This window comes from Lissotriton helveticus, chromosome 4_1, assembly GCF_964261635.1.
Source record: "Lissotriton helveticus chromosome 4_1, aLisHel1.1, whole genome shotgun sequence".
Taxonomy (NCBI): Eukaryota; Metazoa; Chordata; class Amphibia; order Caudata; family Salamandridae; genus Lissotriton; species Lissotriton helveticus.
Window position 1 is genome coordinate 1005197922 of NC_136063.1, and position 14629 is coordinate 1005212550.

Below are 14629 nucleotides of genomic sequence, written 5' to 3' on the forward strand. Positions count from 1 at the left end.
GAGCTCCATGTGGACCTCACTCTAGGAAGCTTTGACAGCCAAAGACAATAAGTGTTTTTGAAACATAGCTGCAGTATGTGTAAATGGCCCGAAAGCTTTGAAATTCTAAGTATAACCCCAGGAGTGGGTGACACATTTTAATACGCTGTAGATGCGACAACTTTATAGGCAGGAAGATGTAGTCCTTCAGCTGAGGTGAACTGGGTATTCAAAGTGCCTTGAATTCCTCTTAAATGAAACCATAGTTGCTATTAACTCATGTCTTGCCTCTAGAGTTTCGGGTCTGGATCCCAAATGCCCAAATGATCTATATAAGGCAAATCCAGAAGTATGGGTCCAGTACATTTTTCTCTTGTCAAAGGCAATACTTACTGGTATAAAAATCCCTGCATCTTGGAAATTATTGTAGAGTATTCAAATTTTCAAGAAGGGGGATTGGACCAACCCACGGAACAATAGGCACATCAGCCTGATCCACTGTTTACAAAAGATTTTTTGCACACAGGAACTTGTACATCCACAGGCGTGGACCATGGTAAATGATGTCCTGTGTGATTTGTAGGTGGGCTTCAGAAACAATATTAGTACCATTGGGCAGGATTTCCATTTTGTTTGCATGTTTTTAAAGGCAGTAATTTTCATCAGGGGCAAACCTTTTGTTGCCCTTGTTAATGTATTAACTTCTTTTGATATGGTGCCTAGGAGTAAACATTGGAGGGTAGCAACGGGCAACCCCGCAAACTTATTGAACATCTTGGTGAGATTGCATTTGGAAAACTTTGCCCAAGAAAGATGGGGGGAAGGTAGGAAATTGACTGAACCTATTAGGGTAAAGTGTGGAGTGAGGGAGAGGTCTGTTCTTGCCCCACCTGGTTTTCACTATATATTAATGAGGTGGTGGCTTACCTGAACTGGGATGGGTGTGATGTGTCAAAAGATGGGGGAGGAGGGTGCCAGCTCTCCTCTTTGCTGATGACACTCTATTGATATCAAAATCACCCCAGGGTTCCAACAGTAATTAAACAACTTTAACTCCTTCTGTGATTAGCAGGGGCTGTAGCTCAATAGCTCTAAGACAACATGTGTGTTCTTTTCCCACCAAGAAGATAAGCATTGTAAGAGAAGCATGCTAGTGGATAAAAACCCAATTGATTTGGTGTCAAAATGTGACTACTTAGGTGTAATACTTACCCCCTACCTGAATTGGGCCCCACAACATGAAAAGATGCGTGTGTCATTAATCAAGCAAACTGAAGCTATTGCCTAGATTCATAGACAGACATCACCTAGAAGGGTGGCCCCAGTTTTAGAGATTTAGAACACGAAGGCTTTGGGGGTGGTATTGTATGGGACAGAATTGTGGGGATGTATGTACACTAACTGCTTGTCAACAGTCACGCATAGGTTTCTTAGATCTCTATTGAATCTCCCTATGGGTACACTTCTGCCCCCTGTTTATTTCGACTTTTCCCAAAGGAGGATTTCCCAAAACATTTAATGTAGTCTCTTAACTTTTTGGTATTAGATGTGGTCTACCCATGCTCTTAAACCTTATTGGGTAGACATAAGAGATCTTATAGCATCTCCATGTGTTGCAAAAATCTCTTGGCTGAGATCCATTAAGGTGTTTTATGGAAATTGGGGTTGGCCAACTATTGGACCCCGCCCAGGACGATGTGCTTGATCCCTAAGACTAGGGTGAATGAAACCTACTGGAATTTCATAGCCGTGGAAACTGTGACAAGATGCAAGGGATTGCTTTCATTAGAATTTATAGATATTAAACTTGGCCCACTGTATAAAACAACCAATAACGAAATAGACCCTGCTCTTACATGGAAATTGTATCTCGAAGTTAGGTATAGTACCATATCCACTAAAACGTTCTGAGGCAAATGGCAAGTGAATGATTCACCAGGTGATCCATGTCCAGCATGTGGGCCTGAAACACTGATCCACATCGTAAGTATTTTTCTTGTTATCACAATATACAGGCAAAGTGGATTGTCCCTGTTTGCAGGAACATTGGCACTAGGCGCCACTTAGAAGAATACAGAATACTTAGTGCTGATGCAAGTAGAGTCGTGGTGTTTAGTATGGCTAAATATTTGATGGCTGTATGGATTAGGTGTTCTAAGGTTATCCTAAGAAAATGAATACTTGATGTGCAGACTGCAAATGAATCAGTTCACCTTCTTAACTTATGAATTGTTTTATGCTGCGCTAGCTGGAGGCCACCTTATATAGAGAAATCCTAATGTAGGCGGCTATTGCTCTTTTTGATTTTAAAATGTAAACTGTATGATCATTCCACAGCGAGATAATGTCAATGTTTGTTTTTATTTAATTTGTAGTAGTCCTGACATATTGAAACATTGAACTGGGGATTGCAAAACTATTGTTTTCCTCCCCGGTTTTCGTAGCGAATTAAGCTGAAATTGTTTGGGCTATTTGATCTTGACTCAGATTTATTGCACATGGTTAATGTCTATTTCGTTCCTTATATATAGTCTGATCAAAGGTGTGTGTGAATGACCAACACAAATTATAATTGCACATGTCACTTTAAATTGAAATTGTGTGTTATTGCTGTTGAAGTGACCTGTGTTATTAATTGAAAATCTACAGGGCCCTGTAATGGATTTTGGTGGGTGTCCCCATTAAACCCATGAGCAAGATTAACATATGGCTTAGGCCCGAGATCAATTATAGTTTTTTCAATTTATCGTGCTGCTAACATGTTTTGACTTTTATCTTTTGATGTGGCCGTCCTGGGACCTTTCTATATTGTACATTTATAACCATGATTCATTTTTAGAATGTTTGTGTGTATGCTCATGTATGTGTAATATTTATGTGTGTTGTACTTTTATGATCCTGGTGATCGAAAATAACGTTTATGATGATGAGTGGATATGGCTCTATGCTGGGTTTTCCCCTGGCCCAACACAGCACAATTTGGTTGCTGTGCTGCGTTGCATGAAAAATGTCTAAATTGTCCTCTAAGACTACAGTTGAGTGCCAGAGGAATGTGTCTGGAACAAGAACAGGGGCTGCAATGGGTAACCTACTATGCAAGTTCTTGGTAGAGTTACAATGTGCTTTATGTTGTTGTACTTGCTGTTCAATATACCTGGGGCGTGACCAGTTGTGTAGTAAGAGAGTCATGGTCCAAGGATACTGCTTCCCTCTAGCCTTCTGTTGTGTGGTATTATTATGACTAAATGGAGTTCAGAGGGATCGTCACAGCTCTCGACCACAGTGCCACTCCACCTGGTGCACCTCTGATAGCTATGTTCCTGATGGTGACAGATGGCAAAGGGCCTACAAAATACAAATAATCTTCTTTACATTTTCTTTGCAGTGTTGGGATAGTTGAGTCTTTTTACTATTTTGCTACCATACAATTTGCTCAAAATGCTCGTAGAAAGGTGATGGGTGATTGACGGTTTAGTAAACAATTGTTAAACCATGCACCTGTACTACAAACCAATCTTCCTAAATTGTGTCAAGCAAGCACATTTCAATAGAAAAAACAGACTGATCAAATAGATGATTTCATCTGTGATGTCATCAATCATATCATCAGGGATGTCATCAAGGATGTTACTTAAGGTAGCATCAGTGATGCAATATTTAAGGTCATAAGCAGTGCACTGCAGGTGCACAAGTTATAGAATAACTGTGAATTTCCAGCTATTTTTGTTTTTTAAGTATTAGTTGCTAACTCATTTCAACACCTAGCTATAGTATTCCTTTAATCATAATTTGTTTTCAGAGAATTTCCAGGTTTAAAAAAAAACTAAGATCTTATTACCATACATAACTGCACAATTACTTTACCAATATTTCTTCAGTGAATTTCTGGGTTCTTTTAATGTTAGGGAATATCAAATTGTCATACCTGACTATAATGTCTATCTAAACTTTCTTCATGAATTTCTAGGATTTATTTGACATATTCAGCCAGCACCTCCACTCTGCAAAGCCTTTGGCCCCTTACAACAGGGGGTTAGCAGAGGCCCAACCCCTGCAGGTGGCCAAACCACGGAAGTAACCTATTCATGGACGGCTTGCTGCCTCTTACCCTGATCCCCTTCTACTTGCCCTATGGTCTCCATCTGACTGTCCCATCCCATACTGCCTGCCCTCCATGCTCTGCCTGCTGCCCCTGTCCCCCTACCACCTGCTCGCTTGTTTCTGTGTGTGTTTCACTACCCCTTCTAGCCTGCCCTCTGTGATCCATTGTGCTGCCCCTGTCCATTTTGGCCTACCGTCCATGGTCAGCTTGCTTCCCTTGTGCCTGCCGCTCACCACAAACCTTCTGATCTCCATGTGCAAGCCCATGCCCTGACCTCCTGCCCTCCTCTGCCCTCTGCTTGACATAGTCAGATTATCACCCCTGACACTTTCTGTCTGTCATCTCTTCACCATCATTATGCCCTTGGTGTCCATGTGTGGGCCCCATCCCTTCCCCTCACACTCCATGGTACATTGTGCATCCACTTCCCCTCCAGAGTGCCCTGCATGATCAGATTGATGCTCCCGCTCCCTTCCCCCACCCTCCATTGTCCGAGTTTCTATCCATATTGCCTTCCTTCTGCCCTACATTGTTCATTGGCATGACCTTGCCCCCTTTCACCTGCTCTCAGTGGTCTGTTACGCTGCCAGTGTCCCTCTAAACGGTCTTCCGTGGGCAGCTTGCTTACACTGCCCGCTCCCATCACCTCCACAGTGCCATCATACCCCAGCCTCCTCCCTCTTGCCTTCCATGGCCTATTATGCTGGCACTGCACTCCTGCTTGCCCTGTTTAGTCTAGTGTGCTACCACTTCCCCAGGACCTGCCATGTGTGGTCAGCTTGCTGCCCCTCACACTTACGTCCTGCCCTCTATTGTCCAGGTCCATGTCCCTACCCCCATCCCTCCTGCCCTCCACAGTCCTGTATGCTTCTACGTCTCCCATATCCTGCCCTTGGTAGGTCATTTTGATGCCACAACCTCCTTGCCTAACCTGCATGGTTGGTTTGCTGCCCCTGCCCCTCTCCGTCCTGCTCTCCAGGGTTGTTTGTTTTCCCACTATCCATTCCACATGCACTGCGTTGACTATTGTGCTGCCACTGCCTCTCTTGCCTTCCCAGCGTGGTCAGTTTGCTGCCTCTGCCCCTGCTCCCTCCTCACTGCCCTCTATTGTCTGAGTGTGTATCCCTTCCCTCTTGCTCCTCACAGCGTTCTAATAAACAGCTAGAACACTGAAATTCTATATTTATGACAAAAGTGTGGCAACCCTTAAGAAATCGTGATGGAATCAAAACTATAACACCTAAAGCAGTTCTTTTAGAAATTACCAAAAAGGGTTAATTTTCTTTTAGCAATTGTGGTTAGTGCTCAGGAAAGCTACCATGAGGACACATGTTCTGAGTTATAAAATTTCAATTAAGGGCTTTTGAACCAGTTGCTATTTTTCTGTTTGTTTTTATCCAATTGATTACATGATTATTTTTTGCACGACTTAGCATTTTGCACACTTCGGTATGTGCACTACATTTGGGCTACATTGAGGTGGTGATATTTCGCATACCTTTGGGCTCTTTTTCTTTGGTGTCCATCTTCGGAGACTTTTTTGTTTTCAAGCTCCCCCATTTCTTTACTTATTGCAGTATCCACAGATGTAAATGAATTAATTTTAATGCTTTAAATCCATCAAGTTGGCAATTAGGTGTGCCACACGTTTGTCATAAATAAATACATTGTAGCACTTTAGTTAGATCTAGTAATATGAAACTGTAGACAGCCAGCCAACCAGACAGACATACAGCCACACATGTAGATAGATAGATAGATAGATAGATAGATAGATAGATAGATAGATAGATAGATAGATAGATAGATAGATAGATAGATAGATAGATAGATAGATAGATAGATAGATACCTATTAGTTTGTTAGACACTTTGCAAAAAGTATAGGCACTACAGGTTTAAACACACTCAGTGGATGGATAGAAGGTAATAAGTTCTTATCCCCATTTCAAGCTGAATTTAGATCTTGGGTCAGTACAGTAGACCAGGTGTTCAGGTTCCTATATATTTAATGGAAGTGTGTAAAGCTAAAAGGGGGTCACCTTTATGTCATATTTGTGGAACATAGGACAGCCTTTGAACTAGTCCCAAGGAGCTCCTTGTGGGCAGCCCTAGGGAATAAAGGAGTCCTAGACAATCTTTTTATTACAGATGATGAGACTACATTAAGATAATTACGCAAAAAGCCTACTGGGGCCTGCAGGGCGAGCTCACTGAACCCACACCCATTAACAGGAGAGTCACATAGGGTTGTATGCTCACACCCACCCTTTCCACTCTCTATGTTAATGATGTTACCAGCTATCTAAAAGAGTGTAGAAAAGATGCACCTATGCTCAATGGAGTCTTTGTCCCTGCATTACATTTTGCAGATGGCCTGCTTTTGTTGTAACACTAAAATAAAATATATAACAATCAAACCACATGTGACCTTTAAAGGGAATATTCCACTGCACCACCAAAAACTTGAATGTGTTCCCAGATCCTAAACTTTCTTGGACCCCACAAATAAACAAAAGTTTAGCTTCCCTAGCACATAGCTCCATGGCAATACTGAAAAAGCACAAAACCACTACATCAAGGTCAATATCTCTGGCAATTGAAGTTTATAGTAGTTGCAGCTGCTCTATATGGGCCTGAGTTATGGGGAATCAATAAGGTGGGTAAGCTTATTCAGTATGAGAATAAGGTTATAATATTGTTGCTATGTTTCCCTTCTACCACTCCTCTCGTCCCCCTATACAAAGACACTGATTTTAAGTGAATCGATCAATAACCGTCTCTAAGACCATTGTTATTTTGGGTGAGATTATGGACCACACAGGAATTTAGCTGTTACAGGGAGGGGTTAATAGAACTTCTACAGAGAGATGAATCTCATAGATTTCCCTGGACCCTACATGTTGAGTCCTGGCTTGCTAGATAGGGTCTGGGTTCCTTTGGGAGTCACCCCCAGTTGTTGACAGCTCACTCAAAAAGGCAGTTAAAGCGGATCTATTGTGATTTTGTGACCAACTTACTTCACCAGACCACTAGACCAGCTAGGCCCAATTTCTATTCTTTAGGTCCATTCTGCATTTTGAATCCTTTTTGAATGATGTTGAACCTCAATTGTCCAAATCACTTATCTTAAATTCCGCTATGACACTCTCCAAACCAGAAAGTATACATCAACGTGGATAACCGATAATAGTGACTAATTTACACACCAAAGAAGATCTGATGCACATATTATTATTTTGCCCTATCTATGCAAACCCTAGAAGGAAATGGATCCATCTCATAAGTCGCAACTTGGGACTTAGGAAACACCAAGGTGCACTAAAGATCTTCACAACTGACACTCACCCATGCATAGTTTTCAGCGTAAGCAGTTATTTGCTTGCAGTTGGGTTTGCTCAGTAAAAGAAAAGCATGAACCTTTACTGAATACCACATTTGCATTGACTTATCGAAAAAGTCACTTTTTCTTGTAATATTTCCGCAGATTGCTTAAGCCACTGTACAACTAGATAAGTGTAGTAATGTCATGAATTTCAATGGTATCGAATGTATCTTAAAATTAATTTCAATGGGAAGCCACTGACTTGACCAACTTAGCATATAGGGAAAAAGGCTTGTGATCCAAGTCGATTGCACTGCTACACTTTTTAGAAGTTAAAGAAAAAAGGCCAGTATGTAAGATCGCAGGCTGTATGGTTTCAATGCGATTGAACTAAAAATAGATACTTAGAAATTTTAAGATAATGAATGTTTATGTTCTGCAAGGTTGTTTTTATTTTCTATCTGATAATGACTTTTGAATTAATAGTTGAATGCTAAGGAACCATGGAAATGATTCTGAAGGTTGTTAAACTATTTTAGGTGCTATGACCATGTATTGTTTGGTTTATACAAGATTTTTGTTTGTGTTTTTTTAGGTTTGCAATCGAAACGAAGCTATGTTAAAATGTAACGAATGAGACAGACAGACAGACAGACAGACAGATAGATAGATAGATGGATAGACTACTCCCTCCTAGTCTAACAGTGCCTCAATTAGGCTGCATCTCTGTTGCTTCTATCTTGCCCCTGAATAGACTCTATAATAGTCTTTGGTAGTTTAACAATACAGCGGTGGGTTGCTCTACGGTTATTTCTGGGTAAACTCCTCATAACCACTGTTCCTATATAACAAGATCTAACTGCACAAACAATGACTTGAAGTACAGTGCATAAATTACATGACAGCTACATTACAAGCAATAAGGAGCACTATTTTACGTAGGCATGACCATGTTCTCTAGCAATCAGGACATCATGAGGATTAATGAACTCTATATACTTCGAATAAAAATGCAGTCACTTTACTGCATACCTTTCTATAACTGATTCTCCCTCTGAGTGGTGCTCTCATAATTCTGTACATTCAGATGGATGCAACACTTTTTCCAGAGTCATATCCTGATAAAAAGTATGTTCATGCAGTCCTTTTAAAAGGGAGCACATTTAAAGAGGTTTGGGTTTGCAATCATTTAAAACATTTTATGGAAAAGCACCTACACTGTTTTGTGAACCATATTATTCTCAGATTTTTTGGCTGACCTAACAGGTGCCCTGAGAACAAACAGTAAGGGGCTTCCCTCACAAACCAGTCAAGGTCATATCAGTGTTATGCCTGGGTGTATCAGTTAGTTATATGTGCCAAACAGGTGTTGGGCTACAAAGACAGACTGCTCGGCCTTCTGTTTTTTGAGGATATTAAATTAAAGTTTAACATCACAAAACTAAAATGTTATCGTTTGGTTGGAGAACTTAAATTGTTCATTTAAAATTAAAAGAAAAACATGTACATATAGATAGTTTCTACAAATACCTATAGATATTGATCCATGGTGACTTGACATCGAAGGTTCTTTGTTACTAGATTGATGTCTTATGTTTTTAAGGAAGACCCATGAAAGTTCAATGCTGGTCCATACCTATAAAACAACACCATCCCTATTGCTTTATATTGGCGTCCACAAACATATTGTGAATCTCAATATGTTTGCAATTTACAAAACAATAGTAAATATTTGAAGCCCAAATATGGGGTTCCTCAAACAGTTTTATTTGTTTATCTGTTCTTCTAATTCCCTGTTGTATATCATATAGGGCAAATTCTTCTTGAAACGTTTCAAACAAAAGGAGGTGTCAGTTGCAGGTCTTTTGCTCGTTGAACTAAGGAATTATCAATTTAAATGGGCTAGCCAGATTACTGCTCCAGTATGTGAACCTCTCCATGCCCCATATTATGGGCCAAATTTACAAAATGTCATGGAAGGCAATGTAGCAAGCCAACTTGCTGCATGACAGGGAGAGAGCAGGAATACACCAGATCTACTAAAAAATTATACATTGCTGCTCACTACCTGCCCTGTCGCACTGAGTGCTGCTTACTGCCAACACAGGCACTCTTACACCATGGTGCAAAGGTGGCTGCAATGCAGGCAGGATTGTTTGCGTGCAGGAAGGGACACCTTCTTGTGCAAAAACAATCCTCAAAGGCATTTCCTCTTTCTACATGTACAGCAGACTGCAGCAACTGTAGAAAGAGAACATTAAGAGGAAAAATAAATACATGTGTTGCTTATTTTGTTGGGATGGCATAGCATTTTGACCCCATCCAAGGTTGACTACCTTTAGAAAGTCTGGTATTGGGCCAAACTCCATGGGTGGAAGCATGGGAATGCCCTTACTGCACCAATGGAAGGCCTTCTAAACTCAGAGTAACGCAAGGCAGCGATTTATGCTGCCTTCCGTTACCCTGGATTTACTAAGCCATGCATAATGCTTTGCATGGTTTAGTAAATCTCTTTGAAGCTCTTGCATTGCCTTGCATGGTGCAAGGCCAATGCATGGCTTCATAAATCGGGGCCTAGGATTCTAACAATTATAAACTCTATTGAAGCAGATCTCATATTCAAGGGAAGCTATTGTTGAAACGGTTTAGCAATTAGAAGCATTCTTTTCAGTATGTCCAACTAACTGATTTATAATTAGGTTGGCTGCTTTTAAAGATGGCCTGTTCCCATGATGCACTGGGCCAGGGACAGACTAATTTGCATACAGCCAGGTTCTGAAACTGGGATGGAACTGGGATGGTGCAATGAGCTAAAAAACGGTGTTGGATTTAGCCCTGATCACTTGACTGGGTGAGAGTATTTTGCTTAATTCAGAGACTCTGTCCATCACCACCCCTTGTTGTAAATATTTTTGTCCACCCTAAGCGTGGAAGGGTATACTCAGATGTGAGTCCCTTGCTCATTGCACCATCAGGATTCAAGCAAGCCGGGCCGAAGACGGCTGAAATGCCAGAAACCGGTCCCCGGAAGCTTGTTTCCTTCCCAGTGTAAGAATTGGCTTTTGTAGTCTGGTCTGCCCTGTTCCCATGATGCACTGGGCCAGGGACAGACTAATTTGCATACAGCCAGGTTCTGAAACTGGGATGGTGCAATGAGCTAAAAAACGGTGTTGGATTTAGCCCTGATCACTTGACTGGGTGAGAGTATTCTGCTTAATTCAGAGACTCTGTCCATCACCACCCCTTGTTGTAAATATTTTTGTCCACCCTAAGCGTGGAAGGGTATACTCAGATGTGAGTCCCTTGCTCATTGCACCATCAGGATTCAAGCAAGCCGGGCCGAAGACGGCTGAAATGCCAGAAACCGGTCCCCGGAAGCTTGTTTCCTTCCCAGTGTAAGAATTGGCTTTTGTAGTCTGGTCTGCCCTGTTCCCATGATGCACTGGGCCAGGGACAGACTAATTTGCATACAGCCAGGTTCTGAAACTGGGATGGTGCAATGAGCTAAAAAACGGTGTTGGATTTAGCCCTGATCACTTGACTGGGTGAGAGTATTCTGCTTAATTCAGAGACTCTGTCCATCACCACCCCTTGTTGTAAATATTTAAAGATGGGAGAGCATCAGTCAATCAAAAAGGGCTAATACTAAAGACATTTAATGGGTGGCTCATACATCAGGTCTAAGTGTGGTATGGGGGGGCATAAACTGCCTGAGCTATCATTTTCTCTGGATCATTGACATTCAGGGTAGGAACTCGTGCTCTATCATTTATCCTGATTCTGAGTTCATTGAACCCAAGCAACTCATAAATAGCCATTCCACAGGTTTGATGTTTAGGAATGCAAGGAAATAGCTATGATAGTTGCCAAGGAGGAGTGAGGAATTTCATACTGAAAAAGGTACTTGTTATGTTATGTTATGTTAGTTAGTTTATAAAGCGCTCAACTCACCCTGGGGCATCTCGACGCTACCTAGAAGATTAGGTTCCGGCGAGAGAAGCACAGAAGAAACTGGAGAGTGGATTAAAACAAAAAGGCTTTCAGCTGTTTTCTAAAAATGCTGTAGCTAAGGATTGCTGGCAGAGCCTGGGGGAGCTGGTTCCAATATCTTGGGGCAAGATATGAAAAGGTTCTGCCGCCAGTCCGGGCGAGACGAATTCGAGGAACCTGAAGAAGATCCAGCGAGCTAGATCTGAGCCTCCTAGAGGGACAGTATTTGAGAAGTTTTCTTTGAAGATAGAGAGGACCTCTGTTATTCAAGGCATTATAGGTTAAGCAACAGATTTTGAAAAAGGATCTCTTTTTCACCGATAGCCAGTGTAGTTCTCTGAGAAGCGGAATCGAAGGGGAACCTGCAGGACCGTTTAGAATCATTCTCGCTGCTGTGTTCTGAACCACTTGCACTTTGGCCAGATGAGTCTCCCCAACTTCTGCCAGCAGAGCATTGCCATAGTCCAAGCGACTAGTTAGCATAGCCTGCACTAATGTCCTACGATGAAAGGTAGGCATGAATGGAAATATTTTCAGCAGGAGTCGAAGGCTATAATAGCATGAGCTGGTCGTGGCCGCAATGTGGTCCTTCATGGACAGCGTCCGGTCTACTTTTATACCCAAGCTTTTTATTGAGAGGTTGGGAGTGGGAGCAGAGCCTAGTTGGGTGGCCACCAATCGTCTGACCAGATGTCCGAGGCTTTCCCCATCAACATGATCTCTGTTTTTTCTGGATTTATTTGAAGGCAGTTTCCAGTCACCCAGTCAGAGATCGCCTTCATGCCGATGTCAAAACTGATTTTCTCTTGCTCTGGGTTTTCTCCAATAGTGAACATAAGCTGCATGTCATCTGCGTATGAGATGATCTCGAAGCCCAGCTGCTCAACTATCCTCGCCAGGGGGGCCATATATATATTAAAAAGGGTAGGACTCGGACAGGAGCCTTGAGGGACACCCTTCTCCAGAGACATTTTAGCCGAGGAATATGGGCCTAAGATGACTGTTTGAGTTCTCTCAGACAGAAAATGTTGTAACCACTTCAGGACTGTACCTTTGATGCCTCGAGCAGATAGTCTCTCCGCCAGCTTTATGTGAGAAATGGTATCAAAAGCTGCAGAGAGAGCTAGGAGAATCAGTATCGTCGAGCCCCCCGAATCTATTGTCTGTCTGAGCGAATCTGTCACTGCAAGTATGGCGGTTTCCGTGCTGAAACCTGGACGAAAACCGGATTGAGATGGGTCCAGGATTTCATTTAATTCCAGGTAGGAGCTTAGTTGTCTATTGATAATGCTTTCCAGCAGTTTCCCCAAGAGCGGTAATAGGGAAATAGGCTGGTAGTTGCTAAGGATTGATGGGTCCTCTGTAGGTTCCTTTAATATAGGGCGAACAGACGCCTCTTTCCATGCAGGGGGAATAGTACCAGTTGTTATAGAGCAGTTAAAAATATCGCTAATTACAGGAGCACAGCTTGTGGCTAGGAGAGCCATGATTTTTGGAAGACCAAGTTATTCGGTGACCCAGATTTTACATTGGAAAGGCCTTTTAAGACCTCTTCAATAGTGGTTGGTTCAAAGCTCTCCAAGGAGCTGTTAGTTACCTTTCCCCTGCCCTCGAGTTTGGACAGAATTTCAGAAACTGAAGGAGCTATCATAGGAAAGTTATCATAGAAAATAGGTCGCCAGGGAGTTGCATAGATCCTGAGAGTCCATTGGAGACTGGCTACAAGCTTTAGGGGATGTAAAACCTTTGACTATGCTAAACAGGGTTTTCGAGGAGTTGCTGGCTTGTTCTATCTGTTTGATAATGACCGTACGTCTCGCTGCTTTAGGTTCAAATGGTATCTGGCCAGAGACTGTCTATACTGTAATCTGTTTTGATGGGCCTTACTTGCCCGCCAGGTACTTTCCAATCGCCTACATTTGGCTTTTTCCGTCTTAAAATCCTCAGTATACCAGGGAGTCGAGATTCGCCATTGAGCAGAGCCATGTTTTTTGGGTATAGTCCCATCAAAAGCAAATTCTAGTGCAGCGTTGAAGGTCTCCAACTTTTTGGGAGCCTCCATAAAGTTGTTTAGTGATTCCAGGGAGTAAACCTCATTGAAAGCTTCTAAGGTAAGATTACGCCATGGCCTGCACTTTTCTGATGGTTTCCTGATATATGGTTCCACATTCCTTTGCCGCGTCTGATGAATAAAGAAGGTGATCATCGAATGATCAGTTCATGTCAGGGGGTCAGGGTGGTCACAGCTCAGTTGGTCATAGTTGGTGAACACTAGATCTAATAGGTGACCAACTCGGTGTGTAGGGCCTTCCACTCTTTGTGCAAGTCCCATTAGTTCAAAGGAGGAAAAGAGTTTGTTAACCTCAGGGTTAACAAACTCTTTTCCTCCTTGAGGTGTTTTCCCCATGAAAAATTAAATCCCCTAGCAGAAGAAACGTATTTGATGCGAGCGCATGTAGAGCTATGTGTTCGACCAAAAGGTCAGTGAAATTGGCTTTAGATCCTAGGGGCCGATAGATTAAGGCACCATGCCATCTATCCGTGGGAGATATGGTGACCTTGAAGATTCCCAATTCCAAACATTCATTTTTTACTGTAGACACCCAATTCACTGTGAGGTGATTCTGGAAGGCAATGGCTATGCCTCCACCTGTTTTCACCTCCCTGTCCAGATGGATACATTTATAGATTTCCGGGATCGCTAAGATTATCATCGTGGTTGGAGGGATTCAGCCATGTTTCTGTAAAAAATCATAGTGCAGAAGAGTGTGAGACAATCATGTCCCAGATTTCAAACGGATGTCTTGCAAGAGACCTTACATTGCACAATATGTTTTTTAATCCCATATTGACTGGATCTGGGGCCTTCCTTGCAGGGAAAGAGTCCTCTGCTACAGGGACCGTATGAAATTTGCAATGCTTACACATTACCTGTCCTTCTAGCATAATGGGGAACTTCTGGGTACAATTGATGTGGCTTTGATTCTTAATAAGTTCAAGCTCTCTAATAGCCCGCAGGGATTCAGCTGAATAACATATAAGGGTGTGGTGTTTATTATTTACCTGGGTGGGGGCAGCATCTCTGGCCTCTGGGCTCGGCTGGGCGTGGACGGGCGCACATGTTGGCATCCTCTTTTGTAATCCCAGAGGAGCAACAACTAGTGCGCTACCTGTGCTGCCTGCCCAATATGTCTTCCCGCTCCTGCAGTAGACCAAGTGCATGCATGTAAACCC